Source organism: Pectinophora gossypiella, chromosome 22, assembly GCF_024362695.1.
Source record: "Pectinophora gossypiella chromosome 22, ilPecGoss1.1, whole genome shotgun sequence".
Classification (NCBI taxonomy): domain Eukaryota; kingdom Metazoa; phylum Arthropoda; class Insecta; order Lepidoptera; family Gelechiidae; genus Pectinophora; species Pectinophora gossypiella.
Genome location: NC_065425.1, coordinates 11,576,311 through 11,602,039, shown reverse-complemented (window position 1 = coordinate 11,602,039; position 25,729 = coordinate 11,576,311). Strand labels below are relative to the sequence as shown.

Genomic DNA, 25,729 nt, shown 5'->3' with positions numbered 1-25,729 from the left:
AGATGCCTATTTGATTCACCCGGGTTATTCATTCATTCACTTTGAAATTAACAGCTGTCAATCAACAGTCTCTTTTTTTTTCGTCGGAAAAGAAAATGACAGGTATAACTTAAAATAAAATTAGGAGGTGTCTGCAGGAATCAGAGCTAGTATGTAACCAAGCCTAAAATAATGCCACGACTCCCGAAAATTAGGTTTCAAAATGACACGCCTTAGTTGAGATCAAAGCTGTGTCTGATGAAACCCGCTATTAAATTACCCGCTCGCTGCGGTAAGTGGGGCCTCACCCTATCCCGCTCGTAGTCTCGCGGTAAATTGGGCCATACCCCACAACCCTCACAATTAAAACTTGCTCCAACCGTCTTCTGTCGACAACTTCGCGCCCCTGATTTTAGGGAGGTTGTGATGTTACTTATTTTTCAACATACTTGCTCGTAAAGTAGCCCTTATTGCCCCGATTTTAGGTACATAAAGCACCCTATTAAAACAGCCGTGCTGTAATATAATATTACCACACTAGTGCTTTTTTATTACATTTTTTTAATCCCACCATAAATTTCTTACATTCAGAAATTAAAGAACGAAAATATTAAATATGACTGTAAATAAAAAAACTGTTATGGTTAAAATATGAAAAATAACGATTTCATTTCTGGTAGGTATCTTCTTCTTATCGTGTGGGTTGTGAGGTGGATTACCAACCTCATCAACCCTGATGTCAGGGTTATTATTGAGCCGCCAAAGGCCCTTGACATGACTCATGGTAGTCTATGTCTAACTATAACAACACTTAATTAAAAATAACACTTTTAATCCAAATTTAAATCTTTTTTTAAGAATAATAATGTCTAAAAGTCTTCTAAACATTCGATAGACTATTACGTTAACAACCTCCATTAATTATTCTGAAGAGCTCTCGGGCTATCAATCTAGACACGACGGGAAAAGACGGGAAAAACTAGACCTACAAAAAAGTAAATCTTTTCGCAAGAAACCTTGTTTATTCTCCGGATTCATTAGACGCGAATTTTGTCAAGTTAAGGAGACTAGAATGTTGAGTGTGTTTAGGTATTTTGCAATATAAAAAAAATATGAAAAAAGTAAGATAATTGCGTGTACTGCACTGGGTACATTGACTCATTTTATTAAATATTTATTTTACGATTCTTCTTACTATCATGTGGGTTGTGAGGTGGATTACCAACCCCATCCACCCTAGTGTCAGAGTTACTATTGAGCCGCCAAAGGCTCATGTAATGACTACTAACTTACATCAGTAAGTAGTAACCGGGACCAACGGCCTAACGTGCCTATAACCAAGCTAGGGATCACAAAGTGATTTTCGTGATGGGTCCCCACCGAGATTTGAACCCTTAAAAAATGATTTTAATTGGGATTAATTGTGTTCTTTTTAATTGAATGTTGTTATACTTAAACATAGACTAGCATGAGTCATGTCGAGGGCCTTTGGCGGCTCAATAATAACCCTGACACAAGGGTTGATGAGGCTGGTAATCCACCTCACAACTCACACAATAAGAAGAAGAATCGTAAAATAAATATTTAATAAAATGAGTCAATGTACCCAGTGCAGTGCACGCAATCATCTTACTTTTTTTTTCATATTTATTTTATATTTCAAAATACCTAAACACACTGAAAATTCTAGTCTCCTTAACTTGACAAACAGACATACAGAAAAGTGTTAGTTAAATTGAGCAAAATGTTCCCTTAAGGCAACAAAAGGGTCTTCAGACGAACGATTTTCTGTAGTGTTTACTGTTTGCCCTGGCTAATAGTGTTTGTCTGTTTGAAGACGAGCTCGGGTTGATGAGGAAAATAAAGAAAACATTCCAGAATGAAGCACGAAGGCTACGATTGTTAAACTATCAATTTTTTCTGTTACATTTTCACTTTTGCGATGGCTCTCTTTTCTCCATTCCTGTCTATTAAACGCCAATTAGGTACTATGCCAATAAAATTGCATAAAAAAAAACTTTAAAAGTCAAATGTCATACGTAAAGTCATATCAAAAACAGCATTTCACATCTTTAATTCATCACTAGAGCTTTTCGGCGGGAAACGGGAACGGGACAGTTGCTTTCTTCATTGAGTAATCTAAATAATTAATACGAAGTGGTGTTTTGTGGTTAATGATCGCATTAAGTTAGTCGGAAGACATTCGCGAGTGTTATTATATTGGAGTATTCAAGGAACAAAGTGTATCTGCCTATTTTCGCTTCGTGCCGGGAAGCCGCTTCATAACTCAAAAGTTTATGCGGACTTTTGAGTTAATTCGTTTGGGGTTCGGAGTAGGAGTCTACTCCGAGGGTGGGGGCTTAGGTTTCATCATCATCATTCATCACCTTTCATCATTTCATTAATCATCAAGAAAAAAAAATACGTAAGACATGGCTGTATGGGCATAGTTCCCTTTGCCTTACCCTTCGGGGAAAACCAAAACAAAAAAAAAAAAATAATTCATCACTAATTTTAGAGCCAAGCTCTTGTCCAAGCTCTTGTCGATGTAACATTACATTTCTAGTCTTGCCTTCCGCCGAAAAATTATAGTTATTGAAAATAGTACTGGTTACTAATTAGTCTATCAATTTCAAATAAAAAAAAATATAACTTCAAAGTGTTCAAAGCCATTATTGCTAGATATAGGGAGCTATTAATTCCAACATTATTACTCGAATGGAATTAGTATTCAATTTTAGTTTTGCCGCCGCCATTGTAATTTACATACTGGAGTGCGATCGTACAAAGAAACAGTCGCCTTACATGCTAATTACCACTGGGTACTTTAGGGTTGCTAAAATAAATAACAAATAAATAATAAATTACATTATTTTTAATCTTACCACACTTACCTGTGGGTAATTATGTTTATTTATTTTTTGAGCTTTTTGGCGGGAACGTGAACGACATGGCTGCTTTCATAATTAAATAATCTAAATAATTAATACAAAGTGGTGTTTTGTGGTTAATGATCGCATTAAGTGAGCCGGAAAACATTTTGGTTTTGATGGTCAGACAAGTAGTCGCTTCTGTGAAAAACCGGACCTGTCAAATCTTCGGGTTAGACCTTGTGGACCCCGTGAAAGCGAGATAATGCTAATCTAATCTAGACTGTGTCAGCCCTACACACCGTACGGTAATTACCTAATTATCGTAACGTAAATGACATAAAACCAAAACCAAAAGCTAGAAAAGAAGCTCGTTACCTTAATAAGCATACCTATGCTTATTATTTTTGTATAACCTCTGCTATGAAGGAGCGGAGTTTCCTGGCACAGGCATTTCTATGCTTAATAGGAAACTCCAGCTACTAGTTCTAAATGTACACTATTGTTAATGCAAATAAAATATTTTTATTTTATTTTATTTTATTTATTTTATTCTAGCTTTCTAAATAAAATTACTTTAACTTTATTGTTAGCAAGTATTATTTTAATACAAAATGTTCTTTATGAAACATTTTCACACCTTTTAAAACTTGAGTTTTTGGGTTGCAATTGTAAAAAATGTGACATTTAAACTAAAATAATTTGCTGTGAGTTGAAAATGTAAAACATATATAACACCAGACATAATAATCTAAGTTATAACATAAAAAAAACTGTCATTAATGTAAAGACCATTAAATGTGAAATGATACAACTGACATTCAAACAGAGAAATTACAAATATCGAATTGTTATCGCGTGACTGTTATTAATATAAAATGCGGGTTAATTATTTATTAAGTGTGGACTGAAGGTAACTTTATACACATAACACTTATATTAACGGCTATATTCCCAACTGGGATAGACAGAGGTACCTACATCCAACGCAAGATGTACTAAGTACTTACCCATGTTTCTCCGAGCTTTCTGTTAGAGAAATGTGATAGGTGGTAAGCCGTGTCGCCGTCTATAATAGTCTAAGACTGTGTTAGTGAAGAGAAAATTAAATTGATAAAAATTAAATCTGAGTAAGTGTCTCCGTCTATCCCAGTAGGAATATAGTAGTTAGTTTAAATGTGACATCAACTACTTGTATTTAATATCTCTATTATCATTTACAATTATTAATGAGATGATTTATTTACATTTGTATCATTGTTATCAATAATTGTAATTGTCATTTAAAATTAATAAGTATATCAATTTAGTAATTGTGAACCAACTGTCCAGCCAACACCTGTTCTGGTGGGGATAAGGTTATAAGTAGTCGCCAGAACAGTGGAGGGGACAGTCGTCTCTCAACAGTCGGACACATCATATTTAGTGCAGTATAAATTATTGTGATACCTAATTGAGTGCTAGAAACATTTGTAAGTGGATTGATTACACGTTATACAAGTGAGTACTTATTTTATTTAAAATAATCTATAACCCCCACTAAATAGTCTGTAATGAGGTATCTTACAAATGTTACGTGTATAAAGTTACCTTTAGTCTACACTTAATAAATAATTATTTTTTTCGATTAAATTTTCTCTTTGTGAGTATCCTTAAACACGGGTAAGTGTTTTAAAAACAAAAAACCTGTATTAATGAAAATTTTACTTTTTTAATAAAAACAGTAATCCTCCGCCCAGATACAGTTGATAACTCGGCATGTCATGGGAGCAAGCTACAGAGCCTGCAAACGATCGCGAGGAGTGGAAATCTGTTATTCGGGTTCTACATCCCTAAAGGGGATATATATATATATATATATATATATATATATATAATAATTATTATGAACGTCAGTGTGGTTACTCATAAATTATTATTTACTGCTTTTATTTATGTATATTTATAGATTTCCTATTTTCCTTTTTTTTTCGTGTCTTGAATGTACTCCAAGGTTACTCTTATCCTTTTTTTTTAAAGGAAAAATTGTTAATGGTTCTGTTTTTATAATAAAGTGTGTTGTGGTGCTCATATTCTGAAGCTCTTGAGTTGCTTATTATTAGGTATTTTGTGTGTACTATTTATATAAGTAGGTATATATATGTTAGGTTATGTATATAGGTTAGGTATATATTATATTTGTAAGTATGTTATATATTTATTTGCATGTATTTATTGGTAAGTTGTACTTATAGTTTGTACCTGCAATCTTTCAATTATTATTTTTTTTTTACATTTTTTCTCACCTTATGGTTGTCTGGAAGAAATCGCTTTAAGCGATAAGGCCGCCATTTGCCATGTACTTAGTTAAGATACTTTTTGTAATTATTTCTTTTTTATTTTGGTGCAATAAAGTGTATTTGTAATGTATTGTATTGGGGATAAAAGGATTAGAAGAAGAGAGAAGAGCTCTCCCTCCGCACCACTTCGTATCGGCCGCCGACCTCAGCCCCTCTGGGTCTTAGTTTATTCTCAATGGCGCGGACGGTTTCGCTCGCGCTTACGCGTCAGGCGCATAATGGTAAAAAAATAGATTTTTGTAAGGAGTGTCTGGTGTGAGCACCGCACCATCTGTGAGCCGTCTCCACCCTGTCAATCTGTCGACAAGGCCCTTATAGCCGTGTAGTGTAACATGCCCTTTAAAGGTGGACATTGATTGATGGTGTCCTTCTGGTCCTTACGACAAGTTGAATGGGACGATAATGGGAAGTGTCGAAGTTTACGCATCGAGACAGGCCGAGTGGAAAATGCTCACGCACGCGCATTCTGATAAGTGCTCTACGCTGCGCGAGCAGTGTCCGTTATGAAAATTATTAAATTTATTTTTTCTGTGTTACTTAAGTTAGTTTAAGTGGTAAGAGCGTTGCCCCCTTGATCTAAAGGTCTCGGGTTCGATTCGCGTTGGCGACATATCACAAGAATCACGAAGAGAAAATTAAATCCAAAAAGTCTGATTCGAAAAGTATTTTAAATAATCTTGTATACTCTTCTTCTTCTTGTAATCTTGTATAATCTTCATACATATATAACCTCACGGAGGTAAGCAGAGACTATGGAATTCCGTTTGCTTCGATCCTTATATACTTCTTTTGCTTCCTCCACATTCATCAGTCGTTTCATACACGCACGCCGGTTCAGAGTAGATCTTCTCTAAGGACATATCCAATTTGGTCAATGTACGTCCTTCTAGGTCTTCCTCTGACAGCTTTACCACCAACCTTCGCTTTATAGACTAAATAACCTAATACCCAATAAATATAATGGCTTAAGCAATCCCATGGACCTCTTAAATGTTCTCTTTTCTTTTAAACGTCGCGTTACTATCAGATCTCGCTCGTATATCACAAACTGCACCGATTGAGTGCGAGTATCGAGTGAGGGCAGCGGGTCGAGTAATGCTCAGGGGTGAGCGCTCTCTGGAAAATTGCAGGCGGATACTGTCTCCGAGGAAGGTCTGCAGAACAAGCCAAGTTATCGTAAAACACAAAAAAGTAGAATTTTAAAAACTAAAACCCGTATTACATGATGGACTAATGTTATGGGCGATAGGCTGATCCCTTATCACCATAAGGTTCATCATATCCATCTTTGGACTTCGTATCAACAGTGGCTGCAAGTTGTCTTTGATTACTTGTGGCTCTGCCCACCCCATTAGGGATTACGGGCGTGAGTTTATGTATGTATGTATGTGTAAAACCCGTATTGGCGAACTACCAATAATAACAACGGTTCTCGTTCAAACAGAAATATAATATATTTTTACAAGAAAAACAAAAGGACCAAAGTCATTATCAAAAACAAAGACAATGAAGGAATAAAAAACTAAATAAAAGAGGTAAAATTCTATAAAGTTGTGCTATCTTGCACAACCCGACTACTGAAAAACCACGCTCTAAAAATTATGAAACAAGGAAATATTTCCCTTCTTCTTCTTCTATCGTGTGGGTTGTGAGATGGATTACCAACCTCAGCAACCTTGGTGTCAGAATGATTATTAAGCCGTCAAAGGCCCTTGACATGGCTCATGTAACGATTTCTCACTTACATCAGTAAGTAGTAACCAGGACCAACGGTTTAACATGGCTTCCGAAGCACGTATCATCCCTGAAATTCTTCCTTAGGGACACCAAATTCCACTTGACATCAATTCAGAATCATGGTCTGAATCATTCCCCAAAGTTTTCGTTACGATGTCACTAACACCCAGTCATGAGCAATGTATCACTTTAGAACCCTGTCCCACTATCATAATTGACATTTAATGAGACTGATGGTTTAATTTGTGAAAAAAGTTAATGTGTGTACACATGTTAGTACTCGTGACCGTACAGTCATGAGCAATTCATGTACCCAGTTTAGACCCAAGTCGCGTTAATAAATAAACATATTTGATATTTAGTGAGAATTATAGTTCAATTTCTCCAAAAAGTTAATGTGACAAAAGTATATAACTAAATTGTATACATATTAATGCTCCTGACTGTACCCGTATGGCTACCTGTACGTACTTGTACGAGGTATAAGTGACATTGTAACGAATACTGAGGGGTATGATTCAACTAATGATTCTGAGTTAATATCAAGTGGAATTTTCCATCGCAAAAGTATACAATTGAAAATTATTTAAAAAAATTCAACGGAAAATTTAATTTGATATCAAATCAGAATCAAAGGTTTTAGTTACGATGTCCTAACACCCTGTGTATAGATGCACTTACAATTTTGCCGACGCTACACTAATGTACCGGCAATATTTTGCAATTTGTCGCCACTCTAAGTCTATTGGCTTTATCTATTTATAAGCTTTCACGCCACATGCCATAGGGATAATGTTTTATTATCATTTATTTTCAATCGGCCTAGGCCAATTGGAAGAACGCTTGACTCACTGTGAGGTCACAGGTTCAAATCCTAGCACGAGCCTAAAACAACGATTTTCGAATTTGTTTTAAAATTCATTTTAGATGATAAATGAATATCACGTACCGGGTGAGAGCCCTCAGCGCTCCCCATTTGTCCGGCCAAGTAGTTAATGTTATTTACGGCAAATCTAAAATCAATGATCTTCTTCTTGTCGTTTCGATGGAATTATATTTCTTCAGCCCAGTATTCCGCCACTCGAACAGCATCCTCGGTGGCACTCATCAGCCCCTCTCGCGTGCAGGTATCAGGGCACGCGGGGCAAGTTATCTGATGAGCCATAGTCTGTGGCGTAACACCACACACGCAGCTCAGATCCGATCCGGTGAGAAAACCCCACCTGAAGAAGAATGAGTATTATGAGTTCAGCGGTGAAAGAACACATCGTGAAGAAACCCACATACCCGAGAAATGCGTTCCGTAGGTATGTGAGCTATCCTATATTGGAAGGTCAGACAGGCAGTATTTTCGTCTACTCCTGTGTTCTTTGCAAATAATTATACATTTTTACTTCCCGGTTTGCTCCTCAAACGGGAAGCGCAGGTTTGAACCCCGATACCGGACTTTCACCACTGAGTTAACTTAAGTAAAATTTATCTTAAGTGCAGTTCATACTAACACAGTTGGCTCAACCTTATAGACGGCGATACGGCTCAAACAGAAAGCTCGGTGAGGCGTGGGTACTTTGTTCATCTTGCGACAAATGTACCTCTGACTACCCTGTAATGTTATGTTTTTAAACTACTTTTTAAACTACCTACATAATGCTAACTAAGGTGACCAAGAAATCAGAAATCAGAATCATTTATTCAACGTAATTGCCATGGATAAACTTGTTGAAGGTCAATGTAACATTTTTGAATTTACGTCATTTCGCAAGGTGTTATGGCTGAGGAAAAGATAAGGAGAAGCTAAGGTAGCTCCCGATAATACTATTATAGCTAAATATTGAATAAGCTACCACTCGCTTGCAGCAACACCCATAACCACCCATAGCCACTACGTATAGGCTTGTACAAAGCTGCCTTGTCAATTTCTGCGCAGATGAGTTTCTAATACAGTTAGAGACTGGCCTGAACCCCATTTAGGTGACCCCTCTCGGTTCATAAGAGAAGCGACTAGCGGGTACGATATGTTTTTATCAGTAACACTATTAATTCAGGAAATTTAGAATAGAATAGAATAGAAATAGTTTATTATGAAAGGACGCCACACACAAAAAGAAAGACAACAATATCATATCTTATTTCCACTAAAACAATTACAAAAAAGCAAGAAGGATGTTAGTCGAAATGATCATAAGGTGGTGGTGGACCTCCTGAGATAAAAGGGCCTCACTCAGCACAAGTCGCGGCGCGAACCACGACGCTGATATTATGTGGACCCTATTGGGTGACGCACGAACATCGCGTTCCATAAACATGTGTTAATGGTGTAAATACATTAAAATATAATACCAAATTTCTGTAGTAATGTATTTTTTTGTTATTATATAAAAGTTTAGTGTAAATAAGTGTACCTTTGTCTACATATAATGACATTTGCATGCCAACATTGTTATGGCGAAACATGCTACATGCTACTTTTAATACCCACTTGTCACCTTATTCACCATGTTTGACGCAAATAAAGTTTCTATTCTATTCTTAATGGTTGGAACGAAATATTTGTAGTCCTATGGTATATCGGTTTGCTTCTAAAACGAGCAGCGGTTATTCTCATCTCCCTGGCATTATCCCGTTTTTCACAGGGTCCGCTTACCTAACATGAAGTTTTGACAGGTCCGGTTTCTTACAGAAGCGACTGCCTGTATGACCTTCCAACCCGCGAAGGGAAAACCAGCCCAATACCGGTTAGCTCACACCTCCGACAATGCATTTCTCGGGAATGTAGGTTTCCTCACGATATTTTCCTTCACGGCAAAGCACGTGATAATCATTTATGATCCAAATATGAATGCGAAAACAAATTCGACAATCATTGGTTTAGGCCTGTGCTGGATTCGAACCTGCGACCTCAAAATGAGAGGCAAGCGTTCTACCAACTGGGCAACCACGGATTCAACTCCGCGAGTTATTATTTTATCTAAAGTGCAGTTACTTACTGACACAGTTCGCTTGACTATTATAGACGGCGATACGGCTCACCACCTAGAACGTTGGTCTAACAGAAAGCTCGGTGAGGTGTGGGTACTTAGTTTATCTTACAATGGATGTACCTCTGACTACCCCATTAGGATATAGTCGTGCTTACGTAATGTGCAAAGTGTTATGGCTGAGGAGAAGTAATGACAAGAAACTGCAACAACAACACATCTTTTAAATCAATGTATACATTACAAGATTTGCAAGTTATTTAATAACTAGAGGAACACATTTAATACCAGGCCTTTTTATCATTTAGGTAATCATTAATATTATAATAAGCTTTTTTACATAAAGTCGGCTTCACATGAGCTTTAAATTGGTCTCGGCTATTAGCCATAAAACGCTTAACCCGCAGTGGAGCTTACCAGGCTTACTCTATCAACTATACTCCATATCCCCTCCGAATAAAGGGAGGCCTGTGCCCAGCTGTGGGACATTATATAAGCTGTATATTATGAGGAGCTCGGTAATAGGATTGGTGACTACAAAAACAAAAGTTTTCATCTCGAGCTCCTCCTTGCTTCGGAAGGCACGTTAAGCCGTTGGTCCCGGCTGCATTAGCAGTCGTTAATAACCATCAATTCGCACTGGGCCCGCGTGATGGTTTAAGGCCCGATCTCCCTATCCATAGGGAAGGCCCGTGCCCCAGCAGTGGGGACGTTAATGGGCTGATGATGATGATGAAGTCAGGTACAAAGGAGACTTGCAATACTTGAGTAGACTTGCAACTTTTCACCGCTCATCGCTCGACACTTAAACCACTTACCCTGTACCCCACTTGGTCCCGTTCGCCCCCTCCGGCCTCCTCCAGTCCCCTCCAGCCCCCGTTCTCAATCTTTGAGCAAATTGAACGACATGGCGACAGGTAATGACCCACGGTGAAAGTTCTACGGCACTTTTTTGACTGTGAATAGTCGTAACTGGTTTTATTTCCTGACTAAACAGATTCAATACATGTTTTCAAACAGAAACTCATGCCCTATAGCCGTTCTTCAAATAAAAACACGAAAAGAAAGAAAGGTAGAAAAAATATTAGCACTTTTTAGTTATTTAACTGTTCTAAAGGATATTGTGACATATTATGATCAGTGAACAAAAACTATAGCAAGCGATAGCGAGTGACAAGTGCGCTTATTTGCCGCGCGATTAGCACCAATAGCACATTTATTTTACTCGCTATAGCCCGTAATATCTAATGGACTAGACAGACCAACCAGTAAATATCTGTCAATTTTGTACCTATTTTTTGGTACAGTCTACTCTGCACCGGCGTGCGTGTACGAAACGAATGATGAATGTGGAGGAAGCTAGAACTGTCACGATCGAAGCAAATGGAACTCCATAGTCTCTGCTTACCCCGGTGGGAAATAGGCGTGAGTCTATGTATATATATGAATACCTACATCACAGGTCTATACTAGACCGTATTCACCTCTAATTATAAAAAGATCAAACATCGTAATTACCAGTTCTCAAAATGGCTCTTATTTGGGCTTAATTAAGTAAATGGTCTTATTTGGGACTCAAGTTAAACTTCAATTGGATAGTGAGGTTTACTCGCGGCTTCTTGAGTCGATTTTAGGATTTCATCTCACCCCAGGCACTTCATACAAACAACGTCGTTTTACACAGACACTACACATTGACGTTATCGTACACGCGCATCTGTGTGTGTGACGTCTGACGCCATACGCCAAAAACTGTTCAAGGGGGGTGAGGTAAACCTAGCTCAGACGCTGGTGGGGAGCGGAGGGTTGCCGTTCTATACGTAAGTTTATTCCTTATTCTATGGTTTGGTTACATGTCAATGTGTAGTGTCTATGTAAAACAAGGTGTTCGGATGAAGTTTCCGGGGTGTGCCAAAGTTATGAACTTTTTATGGTAATCATAATATGAATATAGCTGGTGAGGAGTGGATGTTTATAGTATACACTTCTGCCGTCTATTCACCTCATATTCGTCGCATTATAAACAATTATGATAACATTAACATAATACATTCGTTTTAAAACAATGACATAAATATACATATACAATAGGCAGACAGCGCAGCGTAATGTTAATACAAAAAACTTAAAATAGATATTAAAGGATTAGTATTTAATTTAAGATTATGTAGTTAGTAACAGCATTGTAAACAAATTATTTTAAAAGTTCAGAGTAAACATTCATAAAATCATCTAAATCCATGTTTTATAGAAACTGTTTTATTTTAAAGTTGTTGTTCTTAACACTATTATGGCTGAGAGTTCAATATTCGGTCTGTAATGAGATCTATCTGCTGTTGTTGATATTGTATATAATGTTTACTCTTGGCTCATAAAAACCAATAAATTCCGCGGCGTATGAGTTGAACAAAAATGGCGGTCACACGCGCAAGTACCGTCCCTACGTTGTCATGGTTACGCTTTACCCCTCGCGTCCCCCGCACTGCGCATTCAAGGTCATTATTCAACTTATACGCCGCAGATATTTTCTAATCATCAAGAAAGAAATAAACGAAAAAAGAAGAAATATTAAGAACGACAAAGAAGAATGAAGAAGACAGCTCATTGATGTGAAATTGACTCTAGTAGGGAGTCCGTATATACGCGCGACTCCCTAATCGAGTCAGGTTGACTTCTTTGAGGCTATCTCGGCAGAATAATGAAGGAAGAAGAGGATAGAAGAGAGAAGAAGGAAACTGGAGAAGAATAGTTTTCGTAGGAGGTCATTTTCTGTTTCTTTCTTAGTAAGATATCATCTCTTTTCATCATCAGAGTAAACCGGCAAGACAGTGCATCCGGCCCAGTAAATAAGGTCGATTTTTCTTTGGCAATATTGACCAAGTACTTGGCCAAATGCACTATCGCGCCAGTGTGAAATAGGCATTAGGATTTTCATTACATAACACATAACATAAGCTTACATCCATATCCCAATTTTAATGAGACCTTACTGTTAAGCATCCTTCAACCCACTCTCTAAGGAGGGCATGCAATCTTCATGTCACTCTCAAGACTTTAAACATAACATAGCATCTTGCCCGTATCCCCGTCCCTTTTCTTTTTAGCAAATAAGAAAATGGCAGATATTTTTTTTTATCTTATAAAGCTAATCATAATCTCCAAAACGGTAATTCTTCTTTTCTTGTGTAAAGGTGTTACTCAATTTTGGATGAAAATACTACACTAGTATTAGCTAGGTGGCGACTCCTCCGAATAACAGCACCAATTCGGATGACTCGACGCCTACTATTTGTAAAGAGTGGCGTTTCATCCACGGATGAAATACATCTGCGGATGAGCTGTCACCCAAGTCGATGGAGACTTTGTACCTCTGACCACCCCAATAGGGTTATAATCAATACAATACAATACAAAAACGCTTTATTGCACATATGTACACAACACTAAAAACAAATACAAAAGTGACAATGGAAGTACTATCGTCGACCTTATTGCTAAATAGCATTTTCTTCCAGGCAACCTTAGGTGAAGGAACTTCCTACATGTTGGAGCCCTAATGACCTCCGTGGTCCAGTGGTTCGATTCCCGGTGGGGACATATCACAAAAATTACTTTGTGGTCCCTAGTTTGGTTAGGACATTACTGGCTGATCACCAGGTTGTCCGAAAGTAAGATGATCCGTGTTTCGGAAGGCACGTTAAGCCGTTGGTCCCGGTTACTACTTATTGGTGTAAGTAAGTAGTCGTTCTATGAGCCATGTCAGGGGCCTTTGGCAGCTCAATAGTAACCCGGCACCAGGGTTGATGAGGTTGGTACTCCACCTCACAACCCACACGATAGAAGTCCCGTTTACCATAGACCTATAAATAAAATTTATTTAATAAAAATTACGTAAGTACGGTCGCTTAAGAAGAATACACTCAGTAACCCAGGAGGTTGGTACTCGACCTCACAACCCACACGATAGAAGTAGAAGAATATTGGAGCAACATACTCGTGAGCTTACGTTGTGCTTGGCAGAAACTCTCTCTTCTTAGTTCTAGTATAGTTCAGGTTTGTATGTGATAAATGAGCGCATTAATCGTTTCCAGCTGCAATACTGATCATAACTCCCAAACACGATTATTGTTGAACTAAAACTAAACTCAAACTAAACTATCTCTTCCCCGAGAGACTGCACTAAACCGCAACTATTTAGTAAGTTTCGTGCAGTGTGCAATGAGAATATAAGTTTAATAAGATTAGTGATTATTTATTATTATTTCATAATTAATGTACTTGACAGCCTCCGTGGTCTAGTGGTTAAAGCGTTAGGCTCTCGATCTGGAGTTCCGGGTTCGATTCCCGATGGGGACATTGTCGAAATCACTTTGTGAGACTGTCCTATGTTTGGTAAGGACTTTTCAGGCTTGAATCACCTGATTGTCCGAAAAAGTAAGATGATTCCGTGCTTCGGAGGGCACGTTAAGCCGTTGGTCCCGGCTATTAGCCGTAAAAACACCTCCACCAATCCGCATTGGAGCAGCGTGGTGGAGTATGCTCCATACCCCCTCCGATTGATTGAGGGGAGGCCTGTGCCCAGCAGTGGGACGTATATATGTAAGAATTCAGTTCATTATAGTTATAATTTACAGTTCAATTCGGGACGGTAGATTATTATCCCGGATTTTCATTATGTAAATCCCACGAGGTCCCGTTCTGCCAAATATCAGGAATTTATGCCGGTATAAACAAATTACTTTTCAGTATGAATATGGGGAAAAATGAAAAAGTTTTTTGTTTTTGGGAAAATTTATCGCGGGAAATTTTTTTCGTATACGTTTGGGCGGTTAGAAAACAATGTGTTTCAAAACAGGAGTTAAGTATATCAAGAGAAAAGTACGTGTAAGTATCTTCTTCTTATCGTGTGCGTTGTGAGGGGGAATACCAGCCTCATCAACCCTGACCGTGTAAGTATAATAGGCTACTTGACAACCTAGTCAAATGATATATTTTTTACGAAACGTCAAAACGAAAGTTTTCTTTGGAGTTTGTATGGAAATACTGTCCTGTGACGTCATCAATAAAAATGGTCAAACGTCGTACTCATTGTTACTTAATTCATAAATAAAATTCAAAAACAAATCGAATAGTAAAAAGTTTTTTGTTTTTTTTTTTGATCATCTTAGACTAGCTTCTATTTTTACGTTAGCGTTTTATAATTTATATTTCACCCAGTGAAATACCCAGTACCTACGAGTAAAATAATATAGGCCATAAAAGTTTTTATTCAATGTAAAATTTATGAAAGTTGAAGGTCAACTCAGAACTCAACAGCTCAACCTAGAATAAAAATAAACTACTTTTACATGTCAGTCGACTGCATCATATCACTAAACGGAAATGTATATTACAATAAGGATAGTATTATTAAACTAATCTCAACTTCGAGACTGCTCTGAAGATCATGTCAATATGACAGTTCTTATATAAAATCAGGGACTTGAGCATGGCCTTGAGGGCAGTCTCAGCTGAGATTAGTTTACGTATTAATACCACCCTTAGATTCCCATTGACATTCAAAGTTTACCTTTGAACAGTTTTAAGACGGCCAAAGGTTTTCTTGCTAATGGTGTTTCAGGATAAGTAACTGCAATGCAGGCTCAGCCATCTAAAGGCAGTATAACTGCTGTGTAAAAAAGCTACAAATCACCAACCGCCCTTTATAATCCCCAACTCAGAACAAATTCCTCTGATAAAAGAAAAGACAAATTAATCTCCAGAGAACTCTCGCAAACTAGAAACAAAAATGTCCGCCGTAATTATAATAGCCCAGAACATCCCGACATCACGTTCATAATCTTAACAGAACGAACTTGTTACCGAGATACCACTCTAATGAGATCTCCAAGGGATGCCACAGGAAAAAAATCCTTTAAAATTAAAATAAATGCTCTAGTCACATCGGCTCATGTAATCAATTGAAGATTAAAAGCAAAGAGGATTGTCCCAGTTCCTTTCCAATTTTAATAATTAAGCCTCTTACAGAACGCTTTAATATTGTACAGGATAAATAAGCAATAAGTTGGTAGGGAAAATGGGAGTTTGAACTAAAAAGAACCCAATCCATTTGAGTGTGGCAACATTGGACCGTTTCGAAAATCGACGAAGTCCCGTTGGGAAATTAGCGCTCGTAACAGGAGCTTTGGTGTGGAACTACGATTTTGCGAATACGATTCAGTCGATGCGAGTTACAAATCATTCACAAAGCGTTTTTGATGTCGGAACGTCGAATGCGGTTACAAACGCGACCTGGAAATAGATAGCTTTGTATACATCTTTAACTTGAGGAAGATTATGTTACTGTACAAGTGTGTTAAATTATTTTTACTGTGGATTTCATTTTTAGAAATACAATACGGTTTACTTTTCAATATGAGATGTTTCTTCTTCTTTTTCTTGACGTTCACGAAAGGGTTTCGTTGATCTTACAACCCACACGAGAGAAAAAGAATTATTTAAGGCCACAATAGATTTTCACAGGTCCATGTGATCTTTCGGGTTGCATCAACATGGAATCTACTGTATGGTATGGTAAACTGTTAGATCCGGTTACTAATTACTGATGTAAGCACGTAGTTGTTACGTGAGTCATATCAGGGGCCTTTAGCGGTTCAATAACCTTGACACCAGAGTTGATGAGGTCGGTAATCTACCTCACAACCCACATGATAGAAGAAGAATAAAGTTTTTTCTTTGTACTGTATATTTTAGTATTAAAAAAAAGTGATAGACAAACATATGTCTACTATCTCTTTACATACCCCTTCAATTTGTAACGTCTGATTGATACCGCACTAACGTTTGCTATCCAGTGAATAGAAGTCTATTACAGACTTACCAAAAAAAAAAACCAAAAAAAAACCAAAATCGCCAAAAACCAAAAAAAAATATTTGGTTCTCTTTTCAAAAAATAACCAAAACCATTTTTTTGAAAAGAGAACCATATTGAAGACTATAGGGAACCGGAGAGGAAATATGATTGGCCACCTGATACGACACGATTCATTTATAACAAACATCATAGAAGAAAAAATCGAAGGGAAGAGAGGAAGGGAGAACCTAGGAGAACATTTATGAAACAAATAAAAGAGAAGGTGCAGGTCGTGTCGTATCAGGTGGTGAAGGTTTTGGCGGGAAGAAGAGAGGAATGGCGATTACTCCACCGACAAGAACTCAGCTCTAAATGATGACAGAGAGACCGACTTTCCATCCACTTCAATGTTTCTAATTTGCATTTTAACGTGGTTTATGAAGCCGTGGTAGCCCAAAGAGGGACTTTTCAGGCGACGTTTCTCAAAAACAATAAAGATGGCGCTGTACAGTCATTAGCAATATAATGTACCCACTTTAGGACTCTGTCGCACTAACATATTTGACATTTAGTGAGACTTACAGTACAATTTGTCAAAAAAGTTAATGTGACATGGTACTGTTGTCATTATGGTGGGCAACCATGCGCATTTAAAGAGGTCAGATGCGAATGATTGTATGGGCAAAATTTTTAATCTTCAAAATAAGTCAAAATGTAAATTTGTAATTAGCGCTTTTCCTTATTGTAACAACTTAACCAGCGCACATAACGAATGTATTCACAGGATGAATCAATATTTTTACAATTTGACATACCGTCATAGTGACGTATTATTTTTTGACATTAATAAATTTAGTCCTAATTTTATATTGACACAAGATAGCTTGTATCTATCGATGTATTTTAAACGTAAGTTAGCTACTATAGTAGCTTTTTCTATTCAACATTCGTTGACTAATGTTAGTAATGTTACTAACGTACCTCTTTTAGATTTAAAAAACTAGTTAGTTCGACAAAAGATACTCCTAACGCTGACATTGTCATTGGACAAAAAAAGGTGGGAGTTTCTGGCAAAAAATTGACAAAGGATAAACAAAGGACTTTTAATATTTTTCATCAAAATATTCAAGGTTTCTCCAGCAAATTAGCAATGGTTGAATTGTTTTTAGAAAAAACCAAATTTGACGTAGTCTGCCTAACAGAACACTTTCAAAAGGAATACCAGATGTTATGTAACTACGAGAACTACCATATTGTGAGTGCTTTCAATCGAGAGACGGCTAGCTGTGGAGGTTCATTGATTTTGTTAAGGAAACATTATAAATATAAGGAACGTAAAGACATAGCTCGACTGTCGGTTGAAAGACACATTGAGTTATCCTGTGTTGAGCTGGATAAGTATATAGTAGTATGCGCATACAGCCCCCCCACCAGTTCTTTTAAAACTTTACGCGAAGTCTTGGAGGATGTTCTACGAATTATTTGCAAGTGTAAGAAATGTGTAATTGTATGTGGGGATTTCAATATAGACATTTTAAAAAGTGATAGTCACAGTGTTGAGTTTGTGGGCCTTTTTAAATCATTTAATTTGGATCACGTATTTTTTGAGCCGACTAGAATAACAGATACATCGGCCACCTGTATTGATAACGTATTTTGTAATTGCCCATATCTGCAGAAGTCGATAGTGAAATCGCTCAAGTCAGATCACTTTGGGCAAAGTGTAATCTATACTGTCACAGAACAGTTACAGAGTTTTACAGTAGTAAGCCGACCTATCACAATTCGTAGAGTAGACAGATTCATTGAAGCTCTGACTTTAAAATTAGATCTATTTAATTGTGAACACGACGACCCAAACAAGTTATTTATCCGATTATTTTCTATTGTCAGTCAGGAATATAACCAATTATTTACTAAGATTTCTAAAGTTATACGCCCCGGGTTTAAGTTCAGTGACTGGGCTACTAAAGGCATCAGAAAGAGTCGAGATTTGCTTTTTGATTTGTATGGAGAGAGAACTATAAAGCAGGATGACGAATTCAAGAATTACATTAGAAAATATTCTGAACTTTTCAAAGCTGTTTGCGCTAAAGCTAAATCGAATTTTTTGACGAACAAGATTAAAAGCGCAGATAATAAAACTAAAACTACATGGTCAGTGATTAATATTGAAACTTGTAAAGCAAAACCCCGAGATAATGAATTTGTGCTTAACACACCTCGTGGTCTTACTAAGTCTGATGCAGAAGTTGCGCAAGAATTTTTAGATTACTTTAGTAATATTCCAATTGAAACTACAAAATCTCTTAACTCTTCTTCGCTACTTTCAGCTCAGATACTTAAGAAAAATGTGCCTCTCTGTGAATTAGAATTTAAATTTAAGTATATAACTCCGCACACTATTGTAAAAACCTTTAGAGAAATCAAAGTAAAAAAAACAGAGGACTTGTTTGGGATGAGTGTGAAAGCCTTTACAGCCGTCATTGATACACTAGCTCCATATCTAGCTGTTACTTTCAATATGTGTGTTGACAAGGGTATGTTTCCTGATTTGATGAAGCAAAGTAAAATTGTACCGTTATATAAATCCGGTGACAAAAAAGATCCTGGAAATTATAGACCTGTTGCTATATTACCCGTTTTTAGTAAAATTTTCGAAAAAATTGTACTGCATCAATTGCTCTTACATTTTAACCAAACTAAGGTGCTACACGAGCAACAGTTTGGTTTCACAAAGGGTCGTTCGACAAGTGACGCGGGAGTTGCTCTCATGAGACATATCTTCGCAGCCTGGGAGCAACGCCAAGATGCTATAGGAGTTTTTTGCGACCTCTCAAAAGCTTTTGACTGTGTGGATCATGAAACTTTGCTTCTCAAATTAGAACACTACGGTATTAAAAGTAAAGAATTGGAATTTATGCGATCTTATTTGTCTGGTAGATCACAAAAGGTTCAAATAAATAATACAGAATCTTTCGGCTCTGAAGTCAAGATAGGTGTTCCGCAGGGCTCCATTCTCGGGCCATTTTTGTTTTTAGTTTATGTTAATGACTTGGCCCATATGGTGGAGGGTCAGAACTTGTCAAATATCGTACTTTTTGCGGACGATACTTCCCTTATTTTTAAAACAGACAGACGAAAGCCCAACAATGACCATATAAATCACGCCCTTTGCCAGATCCACCACTGGTTTACAATAAATAACCTAGTTTTGAATGGAAAGAAAACAAAATGTATTAAATTCAGTTTACCTAACGTAAATTCTGCTGATTGTGATATACTTCTAAATAACCAGAAACTAGACTTTGTTAAAAATACAGTTTTTCTGGGATTAAATATTGATGATAGACTCAAATGGGACACACATATTAAATCATTATCAGGTAGACTTAGCTCAGCTGCATTTGCAGTCAAAAGGATTAGAGAACTGACTGACGTGACGACTGCAAGATTGGTATATTTTAGCTACTTCCATAGTATTATGTCGTATGGTATTTTGCTTTGGGGTAGAGCAGCTGATATTGAAACCGTTTTCATTCTACAAAAAAGGGCAATCAGATCTATCTACAAACTGAGATGCCGCGATTCTCTCAGATAATTTTTTAAAGAGATTTCCATTATGACTGTACCTTGTCAATACATATATATGAACATTATGTATGTTAGGAAAAATTTACACTTATATTTAAGAAACTGTGATAAGCACAAATACAACCTAAGGAATAAGAACAAATTAGCAGTTCCTAGTTCCAGACTATCCAAAATTAGCACATCATTTGTAGCGCTGTGTGTGCGATACTATAATAAGATACCAGAAGATGTACTAGGCCTTTCGGGAAATATGTTTAAGAATGTTATAAAAACTACTTTAATCAGTAAAGCTTATTATAAAGTAGGAGACTATCTTAAGGATAATAATATTAAATGGATTACTTCAGCTCAACACAAAAAAGACAAGAATGTTTGCAATAAAAACTTGGCCCTAAAATACTGAATTTGAAATAACTTTGTAAGTGGATTAAAAAGGATTGTGAAACACTTGATGATATTTGAACAGTAGAGTACTTTTTCTTTTTATATCCAGGCGGAGGATTTTTGAGCTTCTTTTTATAAGTGGTGCATGCTCGCCTCGAAATGTTCGTGTACGCGGTGGCGTCCGGAAGTCGGGTCGCACCTTTCCCTCAAAAATGTGCGAAGGGAGCGATGGCTGGCTTTCGCGTCAACTCGTGATCGGGTGCTGCGTATGTGGACAGGCCTGCTTCTGACAGGGAGCTCATAAAACACTGTTTCTGTGATAAAGTCACATAAACTCTTTATGTTTCACTTTCCTTCCACCGACTGTAATTGGAATACCATTGTATTTAAGTCTATAAATTATGTAATACAAACTGGATTAAAAGAAAAGAAAGGAAAACATGAAACAGTAGGACTAGGGCCCTGTGCTGGGAGGTTTTCTGGCCACGTCTTTCCCTCAGCGTTACAGATTCCGATGTGGTAGTAGTTTTACAGCTAGTTACATAATATGTAATTTAATTATGTCTGACGTTCAAAAAGCGCTAACTTTGTGAGCCAATTTTGAAAAATAAATATTTTTTTTTTTTTAAGTGTATACATATCGAGGGTTGAAAGGCAAATGGGTTTAAGCGACATTTTGGGCGAAATTGACTTATATATATCGAGGGTTGAAAGGCAAATGGGTTTAAGCGACATTTTGGGCGAAATTGACTTATATATATATTCGGAATCAGCGATTTTTTCCGCGTCGACTGATCTTGGTTTCAGATCAATCGAAGCTACTTTTTGGCGCTTCAACCAATTAGCACTTTGGGTACATTTTTAAAAACCCGTGTTTTAACCGACAAAAAAATGCACAAAATTCTGGGCAGGTGGCATATCAGTCGTATTCCGGGACATGAGTCGGTCACATAAGCTGTTATGTCTTTTCATTTTCATGATTCGAAGTCTGTTAAAGCGTTTTCCCTGACAGTGTTTTGTTATAGATAAGTCGGTTAAATCATTTGTCCTTAGACGAAACGAAAATAGATTTGGCGCTTAACTCTTTTTGCTTTAATCCAGATTTTATAAATATTGTCGCTTCAACCGTTTTGCCTTCGACAGTTTAAAAGTAAAATTGGCACTTGAACTGTTTTGCCTTTACCGAAAATATTTATAAAATTTGACTTCAGCTATTTATGCTACATTTTTTTAAATTTTTTGTCGTATAAAACAACTATCATTTTCTTTTGAAAGGACTTAAAACGTTTTTCCAAAACAAAAAAGAAATAATGCTAACATTTCAGTCATCGCAATTTTGTATGAAACCTTGTGCCCGCATCACTTCAACATATCAAAATAAGTATGGGCAGGTCCTGGTTGGGCGGTTCACACAGCTAAAAATTACGATTGGGAAGACCGGGAGTGTGCGTGTCATCATGTCACCCAAGCCGTATCCGTTGATGGTGACTTCTATTTGTGTCTATCCCAAGTCGTTGTTGTGGTAGACTTTGACGTGGCTAGCGAAACCGAACTTCGAATTGAAGATCTGGTCACATGGCATACAATCAAGCTGGCCAGCCGAGTTTACCGTGTAATTGTAGGAAGGTTTCCGTTGAGTTTTCCGTATTTGGCGTCTTGGACTAAGATTTTCGAGGACTATATCACGCGCTATTCCAGGTTCAGACACACTCATCCCAACTATCAGTTGGCATGTTGAAAGCCACATGGTTGTGCTTGAGTACGTCTTTGTACCGCAGGTATTGTCCACCTTGTTTACAGTTCCTTCTAGACACCTCGAAATAGAAAACCTTTCTGTCATCCATTCGCATGACGTGACCGCACCATCGTAGGTGATGTTTTATGATGAGAGCTTCTATTCCGAATATGCCAAAACGACGTAATACTTCTGTTATTGGAAAACCATCTTGCCACTTTATGCGAAGGATGGACCTTACACATTTAAAGTGTTACGTATCAAGTACGCCGCTGAGACTTTTGTACACTAATATTTTAAGTTTTCCAAAGGCTGCCACCGCACCTGTTATCCGGGCTGGCAACTCCGATGACTTTGGAGTCATTTCATATTTGAGAACCCAAATATTTTAATTTTGAAACTTCCTCCAGCTCAGCGCCCTTTAAAGCAACATTGGAAGAAGCTACATCCCCGGAGCATCCTCTGGATGATTATTTTAAAAGGGTTTTGCACAAAACTATAAATATTCTGGTGTGTGACTTAATTGAATCGGCCATTCCTCGGCAAGTTTGGTTAACTGACGCATAGATGTGAGACGTGAGAGATCAAAAATGATCTTATTCACTTTAGCCTTAATTTCAATTAAGCTATAAATAACAATTCCACAGAGTATCCCACTTATGCTTGATACAGAAGCGATATATAAAGAAAATAGACTAGGAACCATGGCTCCATGTGTTATGACATAGCCTTGTTTCGCGCCGTAGGTAACGACGAATAGCTCTGAAAAGTTACTTCTAAATCAAACTGTCGTCATCATGTCGTCATGATATTGTCGTATCAGGATAAGTCATAGCTTTTCAGGACAATCTGTTTTCTTTAGAATAATCCACAAGCCGCGTGAAGCCTCACGCAGCATATAACAAAGGCCGATGTTGTTCAAGCCTTTTGGCCTGAATCTGTTTAATAACAAAACCGTACCCCCATATCTCTGTCAGGACAAAATCATCATTGGGTTTCCGGAAGTACCTTTTCTGCATCATGGGATAGAATAACGTTAAGGCTAAAATTTAATATCGATCGCCATCGACTCGCAAAGAGGAAGAAGGCTAAAATCATTCCAGCAGCTGACTCCCATATCTTCAGGATGAGTTTGTATAACCAGTTATTAATGTGTAGGCATATTATACAGTTCAGATGGTATTTTTGATGTGTTGGTATTCGTCATCCTTCTTAGCGCGGTAAGAAGTTCTTCAAAGGTCGGGGGTGCCGCTAGATCTTAAGCGAAACCCCCGACCTTGTTGTAACAAACTCGACCGATATGTTGTAACAAACAAGTCACTGGTATTACTATTGGGATTTAAGACATCGTTAAAATGTGTCCAAAGCGCTGCTAATAAGTCTTTCTGATCAGTGAGGCGTTGGGTCTTTTCCTTGTTGTAGATTGAAACTCTCTTCAAAGTTTGTGGCCGAAAACAGTCTTGAAGCTGTCGAAAATCTACCGGAACTGGATTGATAGGAATCAGCATAGAGCTGAATTTCACAAGCTTATTCCACCTGCCATTTGTTTTTGAGACATATGGTGATAGAAAAGCCCGCCTGTAGTTCCCCACGAGCTGATTTTCACGTTAGAACCATCGCACCAATCTTAGTTTTGCGGTCTGGTTTACCAACCAATAACTTCGGTAGAGCAGAGCACAGCTATAAAAATGCTCGGCAAAGGAACACCATCTATTTATTATTATTATCATCTATATTATCTCATCGACAGATGTGTCTGCTGCGATGTCCGACGTATCTCGGCTTTAAAAGCATGATCGAGTTCTGTTATTGTTTGTCAACTTCGACGGTATCTTATGGCCAGCTCGAAGTGGAGGTCTTAGGCGCAAATGTAACAGAAATTTTGATCAAACAAGTCGCTGATCTATCCACCCCTGGCCGCCTCTTAATATGAGAGCAATCAGTACTTCACTGCAGTTTGTCCTAGTACCGCGTACCATCTAGTAGGAGCCAGTGCTTGGAACTTGCATCCAGCCACGTGGTCTTCAATTTTTCAGTAAATCGGAAACAGGTTGTGATAGTGAGATTAAACTCAGCACAGAGTATAAGCATATTAAGACTTTTTCAAAGCTATTTGTTTCTTTTATTGCCCGCATTCAGTTGGTGACAGTCATCTGTCATCCGCCATCATATGCGGTTTACCATATACTTAAAAAGTCGAATTAAGCATGTGTAACAATCTTTATGGTTATATTCTAGATCCTGTTTCATAATGAAATCGATTTACTCGTTATATCCGCCGTGATTTTTCCTAATATTGTAAGGTACAAATGCCTTGCCCGACTAAAATCTCTCCCAGGAAAAACGGCTTAAGGACCGACTTTATTTCCGATCTTACTAATATTTGGATTTCATACAATTGAAATTAGTAGCGGATGGTCACTTAAGATATTTTCCTTCCCTGTCATATAACCTTTTATGGAGGTTAAGCTGATTTGCCTCTAGTCTTCTTTTTTTAAGAAGTCGTTTAACTCATTTAGCTTTAGTCAAACTAATAAGTGAGAGGTCTCTTAAAGCACTTTGCTTTTAGCCAATATTTGGCTCTAGTGGATATCAACCGTTTTTCCTTCAACTGTAATTTAGTTCAATTGAGGCATTTTGTATTAAGCGACTTCTAAAATCTATAACTGATATGTTTTTCGAACTAAACAAATACAGAATTATGCAACGTTTAATTTAAAATAATTCTTAGCATTTTGAACACTTTTAATTCAGTAGTTTTTTTTATATGAATTTTTTTCGAAAAAATAAAACTTTAAATGGCTCTCCTGTAAAGTTCACAAAATGTCGCTTAAACCCATTTGCCTTTCAACCCTCGATATGAATGCTCGTGACCGTACATATTTTTCTAAAACCATTTCATTTTATATTGTATTGTTGTATTTGTATTCATAAGCATTCAAAGGATAACTCATACATCAACAACGAAACCAATTCATTCAGTTCAATAACAAGCTGCATCAATTCAATATAAAAGTCAATATTGCAGCGTATTGAGTGCAATTCTTAGAAGCTAGGCGCTCGTAAATCCAACGAACAGACATTTGTTTCATATTACTGCGAGGTCTTACTCCAGCGTTTGTGGACGGTTTTACACGATACCTACTAGTGCAGTGCTAAATCAAATCAAATCATTTATTCGCATAGGATTCATGGTTTTGTAAACAGTTGGTAGGTTTTATGTTCCAAGTATTACATAATCCGCTAGATATAAGCATGCG

General features: G+C 37.3%; 1 protein-coding gene across 6 annotated transcripts in view; it reads left to right on the top strand.

Moving 5' to 3' along the window:
* The window catches only part of LOC126377240 (complexin), a 450,369-nt gene that overhangs the window by 415,751 nt on the left and 8,889 nt on the right, over positions 1-25,729 (top strand). The gene's annotated exons all lie outside the window — the stretch shown is intronic.